General features: G+C 38.1%; 1 protein-coding gene across 3 annotated transcripts in view; it reads left to right on the top strand.

Moving 5' to 3' along the window:
- Positions 1 to 22360, top strand: part of ches1 (checkpoint suppressor 1) — a 63826-nt gene that overhangs the window by 6062 nt on the left and 35404 nt on the right. The window contains exon 1 of one of the 3 annotated variants that reach the window (XM_057353060.1): positions 8481 to 8665. The exons of 1 other annotated variant lie outside the window; for it this stretch is intronic. The gene's annotated coding sequence lies outside the window, so the exon portion shown is untranslated. Of the gene's footprint in view, positions 1 to 8480; positions 8666 to 10575; positions 10816 to 22360 lie in introns of those variants that run through there. One more of the 3 variants, XM_057353062.1, reaches the window with a different exon arrangement.

The raw sequence follows: 22360 nt of genomic DNA, 5'->3' as shown, positions 1-22360 counted from the left end.
AGACCAAAGCAAGAAGTGCAGATACTTTTTATGTTTGCAGCACAGTCCACTCATCTGCTCGATTAAGTGAATTTATTTGATCTCATAGATCTCTTCTTATGCATCATGAACATCAGTAGGTTTCCTTAGGCTTGAAGGAATTAAGTTATTTTTTACTTCAGCACATCGTGTTCACAAATACTATGCATCATCAGCATTTAAAGGACATGTATTGTGTTTGAAGCGGTCAAATAACTGAGATCTCAACTAGGAGCTTATTGACAAATGCTCTGAATTTAACGCGTACTCTCCCATGTGCTTCTGTTTATATGACGTAGCTGCAATCTCAATAAACATTCTTTTTATTTTCCTCGCATGATCTTGTTTTAATTTGAGACTCTCAGAAAATGCTGGATGTTGTGGAATTGTGGAAACGTTCGTTTGTTAATACGAGACAGAAAAACTGATATTTTAGCCAAGCGAACTTCTTGAGCAGGCCAGATAAAATAGACCAGATAAAAATAGTCAGCACTTTCTTTAGAACCCGACTAGACCCGAAACGTCTTGTGCAGCCTGCAGCCAAGCAAGATACCTCACGGCGTTATGGATCTATACGCGCAAAGATAAAAACTTTTGTTGCATGCTGTGTGCGTTTCCCAATAATGTGCCACACACGAACATGCGAGTATGACTACACGCTAATTGCTTGAGTTGCTGTCTGTTCATTAAATGCTAAAATGTCAATCACTCACGGTATATTAACCTAATTATGTCTTGTAAAGTTTGGCGTAACAAATATTTGTTGTTTACCTAACCATAAAATGTAATTAATTTGTGTCTTTCGGGGCGATTGGTAAAAGCACATTCATTATAAATTACCAGAGACCCGATGCCATATCGGACACGACCTGTGCCCAAGGCATATTTTGTCAACGTTTTAGACCCGAAGCCGCTGGGACACATGAGGACCTCTCTAACATACACCTCAACGCAAGTCAGTTTGCATGGCCGAGCAGTGAAAAATATATTTAATTACTGGTCAGAAAACAATATGAGTGCTCCATGGCAATATACACAACTATCTGTAGATGTTGCTGTTTGGCAACATCTACAGATGTTATAATAATTTTTAATCTATATGCTCACATAATAAGTCAACATATTGTTAAATTTATGCATTTTAAATCACAGAAATACACTGAAACCACGTTGGAGAAACACGTAATGTACGTGTCTAAAATGTATGTGTACAGTTCAGTTAAATTATCAAATTTACCCTCTTTAAACTTACGCTAAACATTTAGCTGAATATCCACAACATGTATGGTGGCATGGTGGAACAAAAACGTTATAAGCTTGCAAGATTTGCTAAGGGCCTACTATGCCCCTTTAGCGTCCACGGACCACGCCATCACGGCCGGTGTACCATGCTAAAACGCTTAATGTTGCTTAATCTTCAGACCAGATGATTAGTATAGCCTACACCTTTTTAATAACCGTAGGCTACAGAAATGCGGAAGAGCCCTAAATATGAATGCAAAAAGCACAAAATGACACAATGAGAATTTTAGCATGTCCCCCCGTATTTCTCACATAATACCAGAACTAGGTATAGGTGTCTTTATTGTTGCAGTATTTCAGTTTGTTTTTTTATTCATTCGTTCATACAATAGGTTATAATTGGCTTTATTTTGTTTGCGTTCTCAGATTTCAGATGAAAAGTATAGGCATAATTATTTCCATTGATATTTCTCTTTTAAGTGGTGTAGTTATTCCTTTGTTTAAGTTACTTTTATATCCTACATTTACTAAATATTTTACAATTACGTTTTTAAGAAAAGACTGTTATTTATATTGTAGATTATTTTACGTTCTGATGAAAAATTGTTCATGGCTTGTTCTTACATCTGTTTTCATTACTATTTCAGTTAGCCTACTACTATTGTCTGTTTAAAATGTATAATTATTGCTATTTTTCCTATTTAGTTTTAAACCGAAATAAAATGTTTTATTTGAATTTAAATGTTAAGTTTAATGTGATGGTGTTATGTAACTAATGTAATGATTTAAAAACTTGTTGTCTTGTTTTCTGGCACATTTAATCAGATACCATTGCATGTGTCATTCAAATAGCTTCATGCAATTAGCTTATTTTATTCAAACACAGCATGAGTCAGTAATTGACTGTAACATACAATTTTCTCATCCTCGAAACTCAAACCATTATTTGATGACTTAAGATCGTGCTTATCAAAAGCACGATTTTATGTTTGCATTTGGCGAGCTACAGAAATTATATTTTGCGTGCATATGATACGCATGTGTTTTGCGTGCACTTTTTATGTACATACCGACTTAACCCACACCATACCAAGGGGTAATGAAAAGTAATGAATGCGTATAAATAGCAAGCCAAATACAAACATAAACTCTTACTATAGATAGGCAGTACTAGTAGATCGGGTAGGATATTTAAATAATTAAATTAATATTATAAATGTATGAATAGTCCACTGATTCCAGGCCACCTGGAATTGTCCCCGTGCTCCATGACCGTTCCAGGGCTGATAGTGGTGAGCTAAGCTGCCAGTACAAGAAACAATTATTTTTTTCTTGATGATGCATAAGAGATCTATGAGATCAAATAAATTCACTTAATCGAGCAGATGAGTGGACTGTGCTGCAAACATTTAAAAAGTATCTGCATTTCTTGCTTTGGTCTTCGTCAGAAGCGACTTGCACCACCTGCTGGTGAAGCGGTCAGGCAGCAGGTAGAGATCATGCATTGGCGGAATCGGCGCTCTATTGCTTCTCCTGGGATTCCCGGATGTGAAGCTTTGAATTTCAAGTCGAATTTGAACCACTGAATTTGTGGAAGCGAATTTTTAAACCGAAATAATATGGACTGAAAATTGTCTGTCGAAAATTAAAGGTTGTATTCTAAAACAAGTTGAATTTTTTAAGTGAAATTTAAATGGCGAATTTTGATTATTGAACTTTTTAAGGGTGAAATTGTGCGTGAAATGTTTCAATTTGAAATATTCGCAGCTTAAATATACAACCATATTGAATTGCAGACTCTAAAAATGCAAGGACTAGTAATGCAACAGCTTTATTTTTGATTAGTGGTAATTCAACATGCTTTTTTGCTTCAAAGACTAATGGCATTGAAATACTTCCATACAGTGGCTTCTAATATGACACACCTGAATCAACTCACCAGGTGTATTAATTATGGAGACATTCACAACATTTTGGGAGAAGGTTAATGAGTTAAGTTGTGTATACTTTTCCCATATCTGATTTACAAAAGATGTAATTACATTTTATCCGATTAATCGAAAAAATAATCGTCCAACTAATCGATTATCAAAATAATCGTTAGATGCAGCCCTACTGCAAACTGAAACTGAAAATCATTCTCAACAAATCATGTTGAATTTACTTGTTTAAATTATGTTAAATTAACTCAAAAGTAAGAATTAATTACAGTAAGTCCAAATATTTAAGTTAGTACAATTTGTATATAAAATTAAGTTTACACTACTTTAACTACTTAATTACTTTGAACATCCAGTACAGAAATCCAAATTTGTGAAAACTGATGTCATGCACATGCATATTACATGCTATAAATACTGCATCTTTCATCGGATACACGTGCCTGGCCCAAAGTTACTTCCGGTCTGTGTTTGGTTATTGGTTGGGCTTGTGGCTAGTAATGTAAAAATGTATTCTCTTCTCACTAATCTCCTCTGGCGTGTTACACCTGCACTCAGTAACTTTGATTAAAAGTTACTGAGTGCAGGAGTACACGTCAGAGGAGACCTGGCCTTCTCCATTAATACATCATTGAAGTTTTGGTTTCTGTACAATAGTCTGGTTTTACGGATTAAACAGTTTACTCTGGACTGCTTAAACCAAGGGGTGGTCGCTCTCTGTCATATAACCTGAATACCTATGTTGTATGATATATATGTGTTTTCAATTGATTTAGACTGACTAAACAAGCTTTAAATACTACACAGGAGCTATGACTACAGTAAGTGTGTCGGTGCGTGGACAGGTATGTGGGCATTTACACGTTGGTTCCTCTCATCTGTCTGATTAATGGCTGTGTTAGAAGGCAGGGACCCTTTCTAGGCCCCTCAGACTTTCCAAAATGCACAGCTTGTGCACTCTGGATTACTATCGATCTGAGCCTACAAGGGAAAGATCTCTTTCCCCATTTTCGCTTTACCTGTAATCTCTCTTTTTTCACTTAATCTCCAACATTTCAATTTATCACTCACACAATCATACTGTCTTTCACCCTATAATTGTGGTTCATCTCCAGTTGATGTCTTTGTCATTTGGAGGTCTTTTTTATAAGTAACCGATTTATTTATGTGATGTATGCTAATTTTTAACTACTGTTAAAGTATTTAAAACCCACTAAAAGGAATTATGACTGCCAGTGGATGTATAATGTTATTTATGTCTGCGTTGATCTACAGTGCCCTTGGCATCTGCTCAGAAGAGTGGTATGTACTGTCTTCTAGTGTAGCCTGTTATTATAGTCTCCTGAGAAACATAGAAATGCAGTATGGAAGCCTGTAGCTTATGTGAAGCCTGTATTTCATGCATGTTGTTTAAAATACACAGTGTTTTCCTACCCATTCCTTGCATATTTTTCCCATGACTGTGTCAGAGCGGTCCGTTGTCTGAAGTCAGTGAGGGTCGTACACGCTCATGTCCCTTGAAAAGTTATAAATAAACATTGTTTTACAGATATAATTTAGAAAGTGTGCAGTATAGAGTAGTGCTCACATATCTAGTTTATATGGTTCTTGTCATCAATGTAGCTTTGTTTAGTTGTACTGTATGTTTAAATTAATCTGTAAAATTAGTTTTAAAGTAGTTGCATTTTTCTCTGTATTGTCACATAATGGTTTCTAATGTGAGAAACTTTTACAGTGGGGCTAGGTTTTGTCCTTTGGGAATTGATTGGATCATTGGAAGCCTGACCATTGGACAGTTAATAAAAGATGTGTTTAACTTAATGTGGCGCCGCAAGAACTGACAGACGGATCAAAGTACTGCAAGAGCGATTTGAAAGCAAACTTCTGTGTATGGTTTTTCTAATCTCTTCTGTGGTAATTTGATGTCATCCGCCTCTCGGTTCTTGCGGCACTGGATGAACTCGACCAAGAGTCAAGATCCATAGTCTTGCCTTCACATTGAGACATGCGTAATGCAGAGAAGAGATGTTTTTTTTCTGGAGGGGGAGGAAAGGTTAAAGATCAGGTATCATGCTATATCATGCATTCTGACTTCTTTACACTGTTAAACGTGCTGGCTTCTCATGCTTAACATGGTCAACTTGTTAAAAAACGTGTTGGATGTATGACATAGTATTTCTGTACTTGACACACTCCACCAGCACTCCAACTTGTTTCGGAAAGTTTTTTTATAATTCTGGATGCTTGTTGTCATGATCCGGTCCTTCTTGTCAGGAGTTTTATAGTTCTGTGGACAGGGTCATGACAGTACCATGTCTTTTGTGCTTGTTGTGTGTCTGTGTGGAAGCACGTTGCATTTGCGCCACGTGCTCTCCTGTCGCGTGCCTTGGCCCCGCCCCCTTGTTTCCCGGTAATCTCAACCTTAGTGTTTAATTCTCCTCACCTGCCCAGTTTCATTACTCCTCATTAGTTTTCCCCATTTAAGGCCCCCGTGTTCTCTGTCCCTTGCCTGTTCGTCATTGTTCATTTTCAAAGTCCAAGTGGAGTTGTTCCAGTCTTGCCTTGTCGTGTTTAGTGGACATATTATTCTTGTCATTTGGACTTTGTTTGTTTTGCCCCCTCGTGGGAAGTTTTTGTTTTAAGCTTTGTTTTGATTTGTTGTTTGCCCCATCGTGGGTTTATTGTTTGTTAAAGGTCTTTTTTCCCTACCTTTGCTGACTGCGTCTGGGATCTGTCTGTGAATCGTGACAGAACGAACCGGCCCAGAGATGAACCCAGCAGGCAGCATCTCATCCCCGGCTAGGCGGGAGTCGGCTGACCACCAGCATTGGTGGCAGTCGACTTCCGCCATGATCCAGAAGTGCGACGGCCCTTTCCCTCCTCAGGGTGATAGGGCCTGGCTGAGTATGCCTGGTTATCGGTGGCAAGGCGGGGCTTTCTCCCATAGATGCTCATGAATGCATACTTCCTTGCGGGCCTCGTCAATCCACCACCTCTGGAAGAATGGGAGAGGATGATTCGGGGGTCCTTCCAGGAGCTGGTCAACGGCCTCTCCTCCAGCTGCCTTCGGGACTCCTCACGTTCCTGCCTACCTCCCATCCCCTAGGATTACTCGGTTCCCCTTGACTCCTGGAGGTCCTGCCCCGCCAGTCAGTCAAGGAAGGCGTGGGAGAAGGGATTTGTGGGATTCCACGTCAGACGTCTCCAGCTCAGAGCCAGCCGCACTGCCTACCGCTTCTCCTCAGCCTGCCACGAACCCAGTGGTCCGGTCCCGAAGATAGAGGTGGAGGAAGGGATCGCGGATGCCACCTGTATCTGTTCCAGCTCCGGTCCCACCAGCATCAGCATCAGCCCCAGCGCCGTTCCCGCTGGCATCAGCCGCAGCGCCAGTCCAGCCGGCATCTCCCGCAGCGCTGACCCTGCCGGCATCAGCCGGCATCTCCTGCAGCGCCAGTCCAGCCTGACAGCATAATGCAATCGTTTTCCACTCCTTCATATGAAATATAAGCATAACATTTAAGATAGACTTGTATTATAAATCCTTTAAATGTGCTGTTGTGGTTTTGGCCATAAAACTCCTTGCAAAAGTGTTTTTGAAATGGCGACTGTTAAAAACACATTAGACATCACTTACATGCTTTAAAGTTAAAAGTGTTACTTTTTCCTGTCAATCCATGTGGATTTTGTCCATAAAGTATGCACTGTCGCTTTGAGCATGAGCAGCGCAGCAAAGATAGACTCTGCGCCGAAATGATTACTGCACTGCTGCTTACGTGCCGCTTACGTGTGGGGTATGAATGCTCTCATCTGTTAACATGTACACCGAAAAAAATACGTAGTGTCTATTTACACTGAGTACAAAAAGCCCGCTTTGTTGGCAGAGACTATTTACACTAGCTCCGCCCACCAATATGTGATTGTAATAGAGAAAGTGTAAGATTGACGCCATTTCAAACAGCGACTCGAGTGGCATAAAATGTAAATTCTGTATAGTGCGGAGACCGGGCTTCTAATCCCGCTGAAAACCTTCTTTAACCTTTTTTATTGCTTTACAGATCATAAAGGCATTTGTTTTCAATAAAATTGATTTAAGACTTAAAATTATTTTTTATTCATAAACTTTAGGTTTAGGGTAAGGTTAGGGGTAGGTATAGGGCTTTAATATCTCAATAAGTTGCCATTATTTGAATAATTTTTATAAATATAATGATTTACTGTCTGTTATTATTGCATAATGTTTAATGCACAACAATACTGAGGTGCAAATAGTAAAGTTATCTGCCACTATTTATAAGTAAAAAGCATCTAACTACTAATCCAAAGAAAATAGGCCCTACAGCTATTTTTGGTTAGTGTAAATAGCATATCGCTAAGAAATGCTGCCATTTTCACGTAGTGTAAACAGAATTTACAACTATTTAAACTTAGTGTAAATAGCATCTGTCGCTATTTTCACTTAGTGTAAATAGCATCATTTGCTATTTACACTTAGTGCAAATAGCCGCTGCCAAAAAAATATGCGCTGCTTACACACTGCTGCTGTGTGAAACGGGTGTAAATCATACGTCTGTGTTTTGTTGGCAATCGGCGTGTACATGCATAATGTTCAAAACACGAAGGGATTAATGTGATGATGTGTTGCTTGCTCTTGTTATAGTTCCATCCCACTAGTCCCACCTCTAGTAGCTCGTGTTTTTCCGGAAATAATCGTACAGCTGTATCTCTCTTTTATAAATTTGATCAAACTAAATACTCTTTGAAGATACGACGCATGCAATACTACTGTATAGGCACTCAAGATTAATATGAGATTAGCAGAAACTGCCTGTGATGCGCAAACTTTAATGTTTTTGATGAAAGATTATGAGTGGACATGAATTCCTGACCTGCACAGATACATTATTATTAAGAATTGACATTTTTTATTTCATCGTGACACATGCCCCTTGACATGAGAGCAATCCTGATTTTTTTTGGAAAAGTTTTGTAGAATAAAAACATAATTTGTTAGAGACAGCTGTTTGTTTTCCGTTGAATAGCCATATACCATCCAAAAATATGACCATATCAACATTAGGTCTGCCATCAACATAATGGCTTGTCCTCAAATCCCCTAGTCCTGGCACATCAATGATACTCAGGTGAGCAGGGCTTCCCCCTGAGCCGGAAACAATGCCAGCTGAATGCATCTGATGAGCACTAGGACCCAGAGAGCCTGCATTTTCTTCCAGGGGTTGCCTAAGCCTCAGTGCACACCCCTGCCTTGGAAAACTGAGAAAGAGAGAGAGAGGGAGGAAAGAGAGAGGGTGAGAGCGGAGGAACGCAGCAGCTCTGTTGTTGTGGTCACTTTATGAACACTGCTCAGGCAGAAATGGAGGGGCTGAAGTATAGGAACTGACCCACTGTCATCAAGAGCAGTGGAATACATGTGGATGGTCTTTTTGAAAGTGGATTAGCATTAAAAGGTGACTTGATTGTTGATCTTTTGGGCAATACACATGGACACCAGTGCATGATTTTCAGAGTGCATGCTTTTGTGATTCTTTGTTTTTATTGGAAGGGTTTTAACAAAAGGAGGCTGGAATGTGTTTGGGGTGTAGGGACAGTCTTCTCATATGTCTGAAGACGAGCAATGTGGAAATGAGTCATCACTCCACAAGAGAGGAATACTTGCTTGTGTTTGTGTGTATGACAATGTGTGGAGGACAAATTTTTGCTCAGAGGTTGCTAAGCAGACTTTATTGAGTTCTCAGTTGTACATTGTGCTATTTAGATTCAACTTGGTCTCCAGTGTTTTTCATTTAAAAATCTTTAGGTGGAAAAAATTGACACAAATGAAACAATTGTTGGTGTGCAGTAAGAATACAGAGTTGTAAATGATTTTGGATAGAGTAGTTCAGATAACCCGTACATGGAAATTTTTTATATAAATTGTTAATGTTGAAATTGAGACTTTTAAGTGTAGACTTTGTTGTCTGAGCAAATCTGTGCACGGTTTGAGATGTTGTTGAGGTCTCCTTTAAAACTGTTGGAGACACCAAGATAACCCGAGTCGGTTTCTCAAAATCTAAGAAGCAGACTCAAAAGTCTCAATTTGCTGTCTATTTTCACTGCTGTCTAGGAGAAGCACTTAAGCCATTACAGAGATGTTATGCGTGATGTTTAATTTTTTACTTTAAGCTTTTTCCTGTATGACTGCTTTGTTAACAGGAAAAAAACTCTAAGGAAGACACTCCACAAACAAACATTAGAAAAGTGTCTGCTGTACGCACCAAAGTTTGCTGTGAACTAAAAAAAGGATCTTTACCTTATCATCTCTTAGATCATCTAAAGAACCTCATTGCATATCCACTCAAAGTAAGAAGTGTTTTTGGTGGTGAGAGACTGTGGTGAGGGCAGGTTTACCACAGACTGCCTGTGATCTGCACGTTAGCCTGGACAGATGGTGGTAGGCGTGTGCGTGTGTGTATGCGTGGTATGTTGTGTCTGTCGGGCGGAAAACTACACAGCAAAATCGCCAGTGTTAAAAAGGGTCAAATTAACTCTCACAGTGTTTATATTATATATAGACCGTGAGTGTTAATTTGACCTTTTTAACATATGGACATATCTCATATGGACACCTAGGATTGTTTTGTTACTGAGCTCAGCGGTGTGTTGTTTTTTTCTTAGAATGTACCAAATTGTTGATTTGGCCGCTCTTAATGTTCCTGGCATCTTTCTGACGGATGTGTAGTGTTTTTAAAATCTAACTATGGTCTGTTTCACTTGCATGGAGATCTCCCTGAACCCCATGATGTGGGTTCACAGCAACAGCTTCCAAATGCAAACACCACATGTAGAATCAACTCCAGACCTTTAACATGCTTCATTTATGACAAAATTATTTAAGGAAAAGCCCATACATGTGAATAAAACAGCTTTTTATTCAACTGTCCAATTACTTTTGGTCCCTTGAAAAAGGGGGGCGCTTCATATTAAAGAGCTGTAATTCCTAAATCCTTCAACTAATCTGGATGTGAATACACTCTAAATAAAGCTGAGAGTGTGCACTTTATAACAATATCTATTATAAAACTGTAACTCGAAAACATATTGACACACAGCTAAAATAACAAAAAATGTGCCTCTGTCCAAATATTTATGGCCCTAACTGTACATACTGTGTTCATAACCTGACTATAATATACAATGACTGAGGATCTGTCTGAATATGTGAATCCACTTCACAGTACTGTGAAAACAAGTCCGACATTGTAACTTTTATGCCACATTTTTTACTGATTATGATGTCATGCAAGTTAATGCATTTCAGACCACAAAACCAGCTCTACTGACATGAGAACAGTCAGAACACTGTGTTTCCTCGTTGTGTCCTTGAACCTGCTTCAGAGGAAAGAGCAAAGCCACGAGCGGGGTGTTCAGTTTCAGGGGCTGATGTCATGACTCGTGATGTCATTCTGTAGTCTGACTGATTGGTCTGCAGCTCTGATTCTGATTGGTTGACCTCTTCTCTCGGAGTGTGAGTCAGTGACTGTTGTTATTTTTCATAAATATTTACTGCCTGGCTGCTGGTGAAAGTGGTCGGTGCTGATCGAATATCTATGTGTGGAGGGTAGGTATATATTTTTAACCTGTAGGGCACTGTGCAAGTATATTATACTAGTATTATTATACTGTAAAACTTACAATGCTAAACTTCAGTTAGCATGATGTTGTAATGATTAGCTGTAGTTATCTGTACTACTGGAGTACATGGAGCAGCTGTGATTTCTTGAGCTAAAGCATCTCTTGAGTGATGATGTCATTCCTTTGAATCATTCCCATTACTCACAGTGAGTAATTTGATCATTTTTGCCACTGGACTATTATACCGTTTTGTAAAATTGAATAAACAAGGACAGTTTACTCTTGATACCAAGCTATTGGTGTTGCTTTTGATTCTTGGTGTTTCTTATGGTTACTTTTCTTAACACAAGTAAAGTAAAAGGACCTGCGTGCTTAAAACTCAGATTGTCTTAGCAATGGGTTGGCAATAGCAGTGAGCAAATTCTTGGCCAACTGTGGCTCTGTTTGTTTAAATTAAACAGAAACTAGGACCGAAGCTGTTTCATGTAGATTATATTTACAATGATGAAACTTGAGGTCTCATAATGACTGTTTATTTATTGTTAATGGTGATTATAAGTATTAGTAGTTGTTATTTAACATATTAATAATACATAAATAATTGTGAACGAGATGTTGAAACAATTCCGTTCAAACATCACCTCGTTTCAAAACGGAGTGTTTTAAGATATCTTAAAGGAAAACCTCAGGTGCACTTTTACTTTACAGCACAGTCATCAGCAGTGTTCACAAGCCAGCATCTGCTTCTCAGGCAAAACAATTCCCACCACAAATAAAATCACCTGTATGGATCTAAATAACTTTGTTCCCTTGGCACAGAGTATATCATTACACATACACTGATTACATCACCGCATTCTTAGGTGTACTGTGTATCCAGGTCTGCTATGATGACTACAACCAACTGTTCCTCGGTTCTCCATATCTCCAAGTACGAAGGCTCATCTTTCATATCTCTTTACATTCTCTGTTTAATTTATCCAGCCACTTTTCATGAGCGTGTCCCTCTGCTCCTGTATGTCTGCCTTTGGTCTGTTTGGACCATGCGTGGGCCTGTTTTTTGGCAATGCAAAGGGGAAAAATACCTTCCTGTATGATGTCAGCGCTGAAACACTAGAGAAAACACAGTCGTGGCGGTGTCCTAATATCACTTCTATGAATAAGGATGTTTTTTTGTGTTGCTGCTTATGTTAAGGGTAGTGTGGCGTTCATACCTTAATAGTACTTTTGGTTGATGCTTTGGACACTCCATTCATAGCGTTGGTCATCTGAGATGTGGCTTCTGATCGGCCAGCTATAGCAGTCATGAGTGTACTATATGGGTCTGGTTTCTCCCATCTGAAATGCAGCTGGCTTTAGTGACAGTTTTACGGACAGGACCACACAAATGCATTGCGGGTTTAGCCAATCAATATTCTTCTAACGTTTTAATGTGTATAATAAATACATCTACATTCATATTCATTTCTTGCCTGACAAAAAGTGACTTACAAAAAATTACTTTAAACTTGTTGTGACATTTTGTCAGCTGGTAGCAAAAGGCATCCGTCAAAATACTGTGATGACCAGTGGCACTAAGAACGTCTGTTTGTACAAATACAAGCTTCCAGTTATAGCTTATTGTGTAGGTGTGCGTAGTATTATATGGAGCTAGTTTATTTCTATGACATGATAGATGATATTTCTACATCTGTAGTCAACATAATAAATGGTTTCACATTTATTTTTATTTGTAGGTTGTCATTTAGATGGCACTTTTTACTGCTGAAAATAAGCAGGGCATTTTGGGCTTTGTTTTGCTGGCCAGGCCTGGAAATCAAATGTCCAACTTACTATCTTAACTACTCTAAAAAATGGCTGGGTTAAAATAACCCAATTTGGGTTATTTTGGTAACCCAACGCTGGGTCAAATATGGACAAACCCAACCCAACCCAACATGCCGGGTTGTTTTATTTAACTCAACTATTGCTTAAAAATTACATTGCTGGTTTAAAACAAACCCGAAATATTTGAAAATAATAATAAAATCACAGAGAATTACTGGAGTCAACAGTAAGAATCAAAAGTTGAAGTTTTATTAAGGATCGAAATGCAAGACAAAAGGAATTCATAAAAAGCATGCAATATTTTAATGCTCAATGAACAATAAAACCGAATAACATCAAAAAAATAAACAACATCAATAAATAAATTACATAAGTTTAGATTTTAACAAACATTTTTATTTATACATTGCGTTATGGATGTGACATAAAAACACTCGTGTGTGGAAAATAAACACGTGTTAGGATGTGAAAAAAGGACACCGTTTTTGGGAGGCGACATACTTTGTAGGATTTCTGTGAATTAAAATGTACAAACAATACCTTAACTTGAAGAGAGACCTCACATGGGTATTTGAACCACCAAATGTTGATATCGGTGCAGCTAGTACAGTAAAAACCTTTGGTAAAAACGTTATTTTCTGATGGTATTGGTTGACATTTGCAAGGAATGTAGTAGTCCGAGAACTTTCCTCGTCATATGAACTCACAAAACAGTTTAAAGAGCGTTAGTTGTTTTGGTTCCAGTACTGCTCGACCTGACATATCCACGGAGCAGTCTTACTGAACAGGATCTATCTTTTCCTGGGAGTTAGTAGACAACAGTGTGGTGTGCACTTCGGGAAGTGGATGTCCAGCATGAGGGTTTCTTTATCAATTTGTTCATCTATAAAGAGAGTAAGAGAGAAGAAAAGAGACAAGAAGAGAAGAATGTAAGAAAACTGGCATACCCCAGAGCACAATGGGTTATAATGAACATATAAAAAAACACATTTGCATTTTACCAAAATAACGTTTACCTTTAAGCTTGGTATCAGGACATCGAAGTTCCATTCCTCTTTCTCCTGAACAGAATTATCCATTATTATTAGCTGTTATTCTGCACCCTGTCAGTGGGGAAAAAAGAAAAGTGCCAGAGGCTGTGAGCTCTAGGTCTCTAGTAACGTTACAGAAAGTTAAGTATAGACTTAAAAAATAAAATATTATAAACGTTAACACAACACTTAAACTCATTCGACTAACTCGGGAACACGTAGAATAATAAGACCAATGATTGCTCGTTTCATATACCCAAAATTAATTATATCGCACGGTTAACCACTATACGAGGCACGGCATATTCCCGAAACACTGGCGAGATAAAGCTGCTCTCAGCGGAGCCACGAGTGCTGAACGACCGCTGACAGCCTGAAGCTCACATCTCCGACAGCGTCTTAACAAATTCTCAAAAAGGCGCTATGTTTATATATAAATCGCATATTTAAGGTCTAAACAACTACATTCTCGTCTAAAAGACTGTTAAAACTACGTTCCGTGACCGAAAACTAGAAGTAATTATTAAAAAAAATATGATTAGCTGGATATTTGCTTTTTGACACGACGCTCGCGTGTTGACCTAATATAGATGCACTTACCGAACTAAATGACTCACACAAGTCACAAATTTCAGAGGAAATGTAGACCATTAAGGACGTTTTAATTATTCTTAGTTCTAAGTTATAACAGCGTGGGCATTCAGACTAACCAAAGCTAACTAAGCTAAATGGTACTTTTCAAACCTAATGTGAACCGCCGAATTTTGCATACTTATGCATTTTCTGATGTACAGTGATAGTTTTATAGATTAAAAACTCTCAAACATACCTTTTTTCTCCGAATAACAGCTGTCTTCGCTTGTTCCTGTGGTGATTCAAAATGCCCGCGAAGGTAGAGTTGAGTTTGTCTGAGGCGTCGAGGAGGGGGAGGGGTTTACTCTCTGAACTGTCACTCAATTGGACCCATCCGGTAACCCAACGATTGGGTTATACAAAAAACTACCCAACACTGAGAAAACCCAACAGGCTCAACCCAGCGGTTGGGTTAAAAAAACAACCCAGCATTTTTTAGTATAGGTTGACCAAGCTGGAAAACCAGATAAAGACCAGTTTAAGTTATTTTAGTTTTCAATTTTTATTGTAGTATTATATTTCGAATTATATTATAGTTCAAATTTTTTCATATTTTAGTTTAATTTATAGCTGTTGTGATGTGAGCCCTTGATATTTTATTTTATTATTTACTAATTATTTTGTTTATATTTAGCTATGATTATGTTACTATAAGTTTCACCTATTTTTATTTGTTTCATTTTTTATTTATCTTCAGTTAATAATTTTACTGCCTTGGCTGAAACGTATTTTTATTGCTAAGGCAACATTCTAATTTTTTTATTTGGTTTCCCAAATAACATTTAGATTAATATTTATATTAACATTGGTTTAAACCAACTAAGACCAACAAAAAATTCTGGTTCAAGATGTTTTTGAGTTTAGCACGGAACAACCTGGTTTTAAATGTTCTGCTTAAAGGCAGACTGTTGGGTCATGGGTCATGTTGGGTAAGTTTATATATGCAATCTTTCGGTTACCAACCTTGAACATTTTATTCTTTCTTACCCCCTTATCGTGATGATTAAGTGCCCAAGATTATTATGTGAGGGGCCCTTATAGAGAGCGAAAGCTGATCAGGAGGTACTAAGCTGAGATCGAGCATGCTGCGGGTTAGACACAGACATGCTGACTCCTCTAATTCATGCTCTGAATACAATCAAAGAAGTCAGGTATTCACGAAAACGCACCTCTCACATTTCAAACACCTGAGACGGTTTATCACAATGTCCATTTTGAATGCAAAATAATGGGAATTACCAGAGAAGGAACAAGGAGTTTCCTTTCACCAAGCCGTTTTTATGATAAGACAGAACACAATGTTGCTAAGGGACACAGCAAGGAAGCAATAGACTTTCTTGTGAAGGTTTCATGAACAGAAGTGGGTTGTGTTTTGACTTCAACAGATCACAAAAGGGCAGATTTGATAAATATGTATCTGGTCCTGGACTGCCAACCCTACGGTCCCCTTCTCGACTTCCTCTCCTACCCCTCGTCCCGTGCTTTGTGCATGGATCTGTGGAGGCACGGCCTCTCCCTGGAGCTTCTGTCTAATCATGGTACCATCATCCTTCAGTCACATTACACTGGCAGGGCCTGTCAAACCGCAGCCGCTGGAGGACACATTGACTTTGAAATGCTCCTAATGACTAGAGGATGTTCTTTTTTCTCATGATGGTGAACAGTGAAGGGCCATGAAAAATTTGGGCGACAATACCGGGATGTTTTTCCTTTCGTTTTACATGTGGTAACCGTCTTTGGGTTGATGGCGAGCGGCCCATCCTCTGTTTTGCTGAAGATAAGTCACAGGGCCACAGGGTAGAAGACTATAAGTGTGGAGGTTTATGACATGGCATATTGGCAATGGAGATTTTGTGACTTCACATCTGTGCCAAAGTCTAGGAGTTTTGGAGCGGAGAGTCTGGTGATTCTGTAAACACTCAAAAGACAAAAAAACTGATAGATTGAGCTTACTTTACCTACAAAAAGTACCCCAAATGCAATGTCAACAATCGGTATGTCAAATTTACAGTGGTTTACTTATAATTAATGTTCAACAATATTCATAACAATATCCGCAGAGGCATTGTAGGAGCATAACTAGAATTCATTGCATATAATACAAATTTTGTAAGCTGTACATGTAGGTGTACGATTGCCCTATAGACTTCTAGTAATATTTTTGTAGATATATTTTATCAAAAATGTATATGAAATACTTTCAAGGATTACTGTACAACAATTTTTAAATCATTTGATCTGTTAGAAGTATGTTGTTCTAATTAAAACATTTGTTTACACAAAACTGCAATGCTATATAATTTATGGGCTAAAGTGCAATTTATACATCCAAGAAATACTGTACATATTCCTTTACGATTATAGGAATTAAGCAATACTCTACAGATACTTTGCAATGTTGGATATAAATGATCATAAGGAAGTCTTCTTGGCTCCCATCAGTCATTGTTCAGGTCAATGGCAACAACCACGTAATTAATAAAAAAAACAGAGAGCGAGAAAGAGAGGAGGCCACTCTGCCAAAGTATATCTTAGCATGCTGCTGTATGCTCTAAATGTAGGGGCCCGGGGCCAGCGCTGTTTTAAGCCTGACTTCTGAGAGTAGAGGTCTCCTCTATGCAGCAGACTTCATTCAGAGAGCCTCAGGCTCAGAGTGGTCCGGTCACCTTCACTTAGCTCAGATCACACGAGGGAACCAGGAAACCCAGGAACAAGGGACTAAAGCAAAATGAGCACTTTGAAATGTTACCTCCTTTCTTTGGTAATTGCCTATGGGCGGGAGCGGTTCATATGGAATGAACTTGCCCAAGGACTACGGCACCTGTAGGGATAGCTGTGCACTCCGGCCCCTTTGGACATCGAACCTTTGCCTTGCTATCATTGCTTATGGCCTTTTCTGAAATTGCTGGCTGAAAAGATGGACCATATACTTTGATCTCTAGACAGACCAGCTGATTGGGTGGCCGTATATACATGCCCTGGTGTGCCCTAACGCTGTTGTCATGGGAACTGAGGAAATGGATACTAAACAAGTCATTTTTTTAAGAGCTGGAAAGGAGGGACAAACTCTGATCTCTTTTTATGCCGATGTTGACATCTAGACAAAGGTCTGTTATTTGTACTCTGCGTGCCAGAACTGAAATCAGAAGAGAGGTGCATCTGATTGTTTTTTTATTCTGTATATAGGCCTAGTTTGCTTTTTGAAAAATCTCTTTGGCCTGTTTTGAATAAAATCAAGTCCATTGAGAGCTCTGCTGTCATTAAGCGGGTTTCCATCACTCTGGTTTTATTCGCATTTTGAAGTTTCGCATCAGAAACAAGTGATGGAAACGCCAAATTTCGAATTAAAAACCCTTAATTCGCCAAAAGTTTTTACGCTCGCTTGAGGTGGTTTTTCATTTTTGCGAAAAAGGGTTAATGCGAATAATGGGAGATGGAAACACATTTGCCGAATAAATTCCTCCAAAAAGTCACGTAATTGCACTATGAGATGTCGTAACCTGACTAACCAGAGTACTGATCTTGTTACACAGCATCAGAAATATTGTTATGGTCTTTCTTAAACGCCTGAGCAAAGTCGTCAAGTATTTCTGTAATTGCGTCTTAGAACTGTCACAACTGTGTTTCCCAAACAGCAGGCCTCCACAAAAGCACCGCATTTATTGTGTTTCGTAATCGTCTGCTTGCGCAAGTATTATTCTATATGAAAATCATTATATTCAGTGGCTTCTCTTACTTTTCTTACTGATATGGCAGTTTATTAGGAAGTGACGGTTGACTATTTGGATGGAAACGGTGCTTATTCGAAAATGTTTTATGCGATATTCCAATTTTGCGCATAAGATAAATTCGCAACTTTGGATGGAAACCCTGCTACGTAAAGAGATTGTTCATGTGTGGAACACAAAAGGAGATTTTGGCCCCTATTAGTTTTATTGTGCAGAAAAGAGCAAGGTCAATATTCTTGTACATTTATATTTCATGGAGGAGTGTTATTTGTTTCAGTCAACATGAGGGTGATTATAAAATGACTGTTTTTTGATAATCCCTTCATTCACTCTTTGCTACTTGTTATAACAGTGAATGAAGGGATTATAAAAAAAAGATATCATTTTATAATCACCCTCATGTTGACTGAAACAAATAACATTCCTCCATGAAATAAAAATGTATATATAAAAAGTATATTGACGTTGCTCTTTTCATCACAAAGTATAAATGTGAATCATTCATAAATTATTCACATTTATACTTTGTGATAAATGTACAGTACACAAAAACTGGATTTGATTTATATTTTGGTACTATAATTTTTCTTTTAATGGTGACCAATCCTTGTTTTCTCAAAATATTCATGTCACATACTGTATATTGTATAACTTATATTTGAAGAGTTTGGTTCGGTTTTTTAATTTTTTTCAAAAGTCGTTTTTTATTGTGCATTCCAATGAATATCAATCAAACTGCAGTACACTGTAAAAACATGATAACAGTAAAAATCATGATTTTTGAATTTTTTTTATAACAGAGTTATCTCATTTTGTAACCAAACTCTTCATTTATTCCTGGCATGCTTTTCCCGGTGAGAGGGTTCAACACCCGCACTTTTTCTGCAGTTTTTCGGCAGTTTTGCACAAACGCCTCCACTGTTTGCGCTCATTCCCAGCGTTTGCTGTTGGTGCTTTTACCCACAGTGTGCTTAGTGCACGCTCGCTGCTAGCTGCCCCACTATGCGCGCTGGCTTCGAGCGTTTGTGGGTGCATATACATTTAATATATTAGACATGTATACAATTTTTATAAAGAATGTTTCTGGGTCCTGCAAAGTCAATAGCAGGGTTTCCATCCAAAGTTGCGAATTTAGCTTATGCGCAAAATTGGAATATCGCATAAAACATTTTCGAATAAGCACCGTTTCCATCCAAATAGTCAACCGTCAATTCCTAATAAACTGCCACTAAATATCAGTAAGAAAAGTAAGAGAAGCCACTGAATATAATGATTTTCATATAGAATAATACTTGCGCAAGCAGACGATTACGAAACACAATAAATGCGGTGCTTTTGTGGATGTCTGCTGTTTGGGAAACAGTCGTGACAGTTCTAAGAGGCAATTACAGAATACTTTGACGACTTTGCTCAGGCATTTAAGAATGACCGTAACAACATTTCTGATGCTGTGTAACAAGATCAGTTCTCTGGTTAGTCAGGTTACGCCGTCTCGTAGTGCAGTTACGTGGCTTTTTGGGGGAATTTATTCGGCAAATGCGTTTCCATCTCCCATTATTCGCATTAACCCTTTTTCGCAAAACTGAAAAACCACCTCAAGCGAGCGTAAAAACTTTTTGCGAATTAAGGGTTTTTAATTCAAAATTTGGCGTTTCCATCACTCGTTTCTGATGCGAAACTTCAAATAAAACCAGAGTGATGGAAACCCGCTTATTGAAGTACGTGGCACGCTGCAATAAAAGTTATGTATAACATTTAATGCTACAATAGAGAGAAAATGAATAAACTATGTAAGCTACAGACTGAAATAATAACTTTTGTAATAAAAAATAGTGTGTAATAGTATTGAAATGCTATAACTTTGATCCAGGACACATTTAACGACCAGCTGAAACAATCTGGACACAACACACGTAAAGATGTTTTCTTATGACTAGAGCCAATTCCAGTCTTTGTCAGTCAGAAAGGAGCACACACCTAACTGCTGTGCCAGACCACTAAACCACACATTCAATGACTGGACGTTCTGCTGAACCAACAAATCCATCGATTTATGTTATATTCCCGTTTTGTCAGTAAAGCAACCATGATGTTCGTGTTTTTGTATGGTTATGCACTTTCTGTTACATGCAGATTAAACATTTTGATAATGATAACAAGAGAGCATTTATTCCTCAGGATATAATGTAAGTTTGTTGTGGATATAGTTCACTATAAATAATATGTTGAGTAATATATGACTGAAAACGCCATACCTTAATATCCAGGTGCATTTTGCTGCGTTCGTTTTGCAGGCTACTGTATAGTAGATAGAAAATGTGTTTATTTTTATTTCATTTAGACTGTATTCACTAAAACGCATAAACTGATAGCTTTTTTATTTTGCGTTGACAAAGTAGGCTATATTTAGCTTAAGATGGAGGTGTGTTCGTTTGCTAAATGAAAATCTTTTTGTTTTAATTGTACCTCATTGCTACTTGTACTTCATATAAATAAATGAATAAAAGTACTTTAAAACTGCAGTCTTTGTCATTTAAAAAATGTACATAGAAATAACACAACAATAGCTTTTATATTTTTCTCCTCATTTCTCTATCTCATTGTTTGTCTGTGTTCAGTCTTTAGCTGTGAACACATATCTGGCATTGTCAGCCATTATGATCAAATTCCATTCATAATATAGTGAAAATAAGATTTGATTAAACATGATTAATGTTTACGACTGGCATGCTGGCTGCACTGACAAAAAAATCCTTTTAGCCAAAGAATAGACAACAGTACTATTACACACTATTTTTTATTAAAGTTTTTATTTCAGTCTAAATGCAGTCTGTAGCTTACATAGTTTATTCATTTTCTCTCTATTGTAGCATTAAATGTTGTACATAACTTTTATTGCAGCGTGCCACGTATGTCATTGACTTTGCAGGACCCACAAACGTTCTTTATAAAAATTGTATACATGTCTAATATATTAAATGTATATGCACCCACAAACGCTGGAAGCCAGCGCGCATAGTGGGGCAGCTAGCAGCGAGCGTGCACTAAGCACACTGTGGGTAAAAGCACCAACAGCAAACGCTGGGAGTGAGCGCAAACAGTGGAGGCATAGCAGGCAAAAACGCAGGCAGTGAGCGCACACATCCCGGGCAGCTGCCTAAGATTGCAGCGGTATGAGCTTGGCTATGCTGCAGCAACAACAAACGATCAACCCGTGTAGTCTTGTGGGCGTGGTCGCAATTTGAAAAATGTAAATCCTTTTTATTGCAATGTAAGAAGTTCCACTCTCCAAAACAGCATGTTTGGAGTTTGATTGGATAATAAGAACAAATAACTGGCCATTGTGGCCAAAGCGCTCCGTTTGACTTTTCCGAGATCTTCTACTCTTCCCTGTGGACGACCTCTGACCTACTTTCTGTACGATCTGAATTTCTGCGTTTTGAATTTTAGAAAATTGAATTTGATGTTCCGAATTTCTTCTTCATCTTGAAAACGTGAGGCTGTATTTAAAAAAAACTGGATATGTGCAATGTAAGAATTCAGAGCAAAAAATATGTTGTTTGAAAATGCATGCCTATAAAACGCTGCCTTAAAAAAAAGCAATTGTGTTAAATTTCAAATGTTCAATATTCAAGTAAAAAAATTCAAATTCGAAATCAAAATCTAATTCAAAACTATTTTAACTCCCAAATAATATTCAGTTTTGTTAAAAAAACACTTGTCAATAATTCATATTTACGAAATTCAAATTCAGATTGTTTTGTCATATTTCTGGCTCCATACCGCTCTGTGTCTGCGCTCGCTGCGGCTCTCCCCTCCCTCTCCAACATGACACCGGCTTTGAGTGTGACCGGCTGATGATTGGCTGTTCTGCCTTAAGTCCCGCCTTTCTTGGTGTGTTAGATTTATCGGTCAGCTTGTGCTGAGGAGGCGGGAACTTATGATTTACATCTCCCTTTTCCAGGTACTTTGAATGAGTGTTTATGCGGTTTTTAAATAAAGCTTGATATGTGTTTGGGAAGATGTTCTGTTTATGTTTTGTTGACATGTCGAGTGTTTTCTGTATTATATATCGTTTTTTAGACCAATGCTAATTGGGATTTTGTTCAGCAGCTATAGCTAAATTCGGTTATGTATGTGGCATGCAATGTATAAAGTAACTGTGATGAAGAAGGCAGGGAATTGACGAGGAGGAGGGACAAATTGTCATTGTTAAGCAGTGTGTTTATGGGTTTATTGCCAGTGCAATTGATTTTGATATTTTGAGCATTGTTTGTTGATTAGCTGAATACTTTTGTGGATACTTACCTGT

This window comes from Triplophysa rosa, linkage group LG15 (genome assembly GCF_024868665.1).
Source record: "Triplophysa rosa linkage group LG15, Trosa_1v2, whole genome shotgun sequence".
Lineage (NCBI taxonomy): Eukaryota > Metazoa > Chordata > Actinopteri > Cypriniformes > Nemacheilidae > Triplophysa > Triplophysa rosa.
This window is presented reverse-complemented; position numbering and strand designations above follow the sequence as displayed.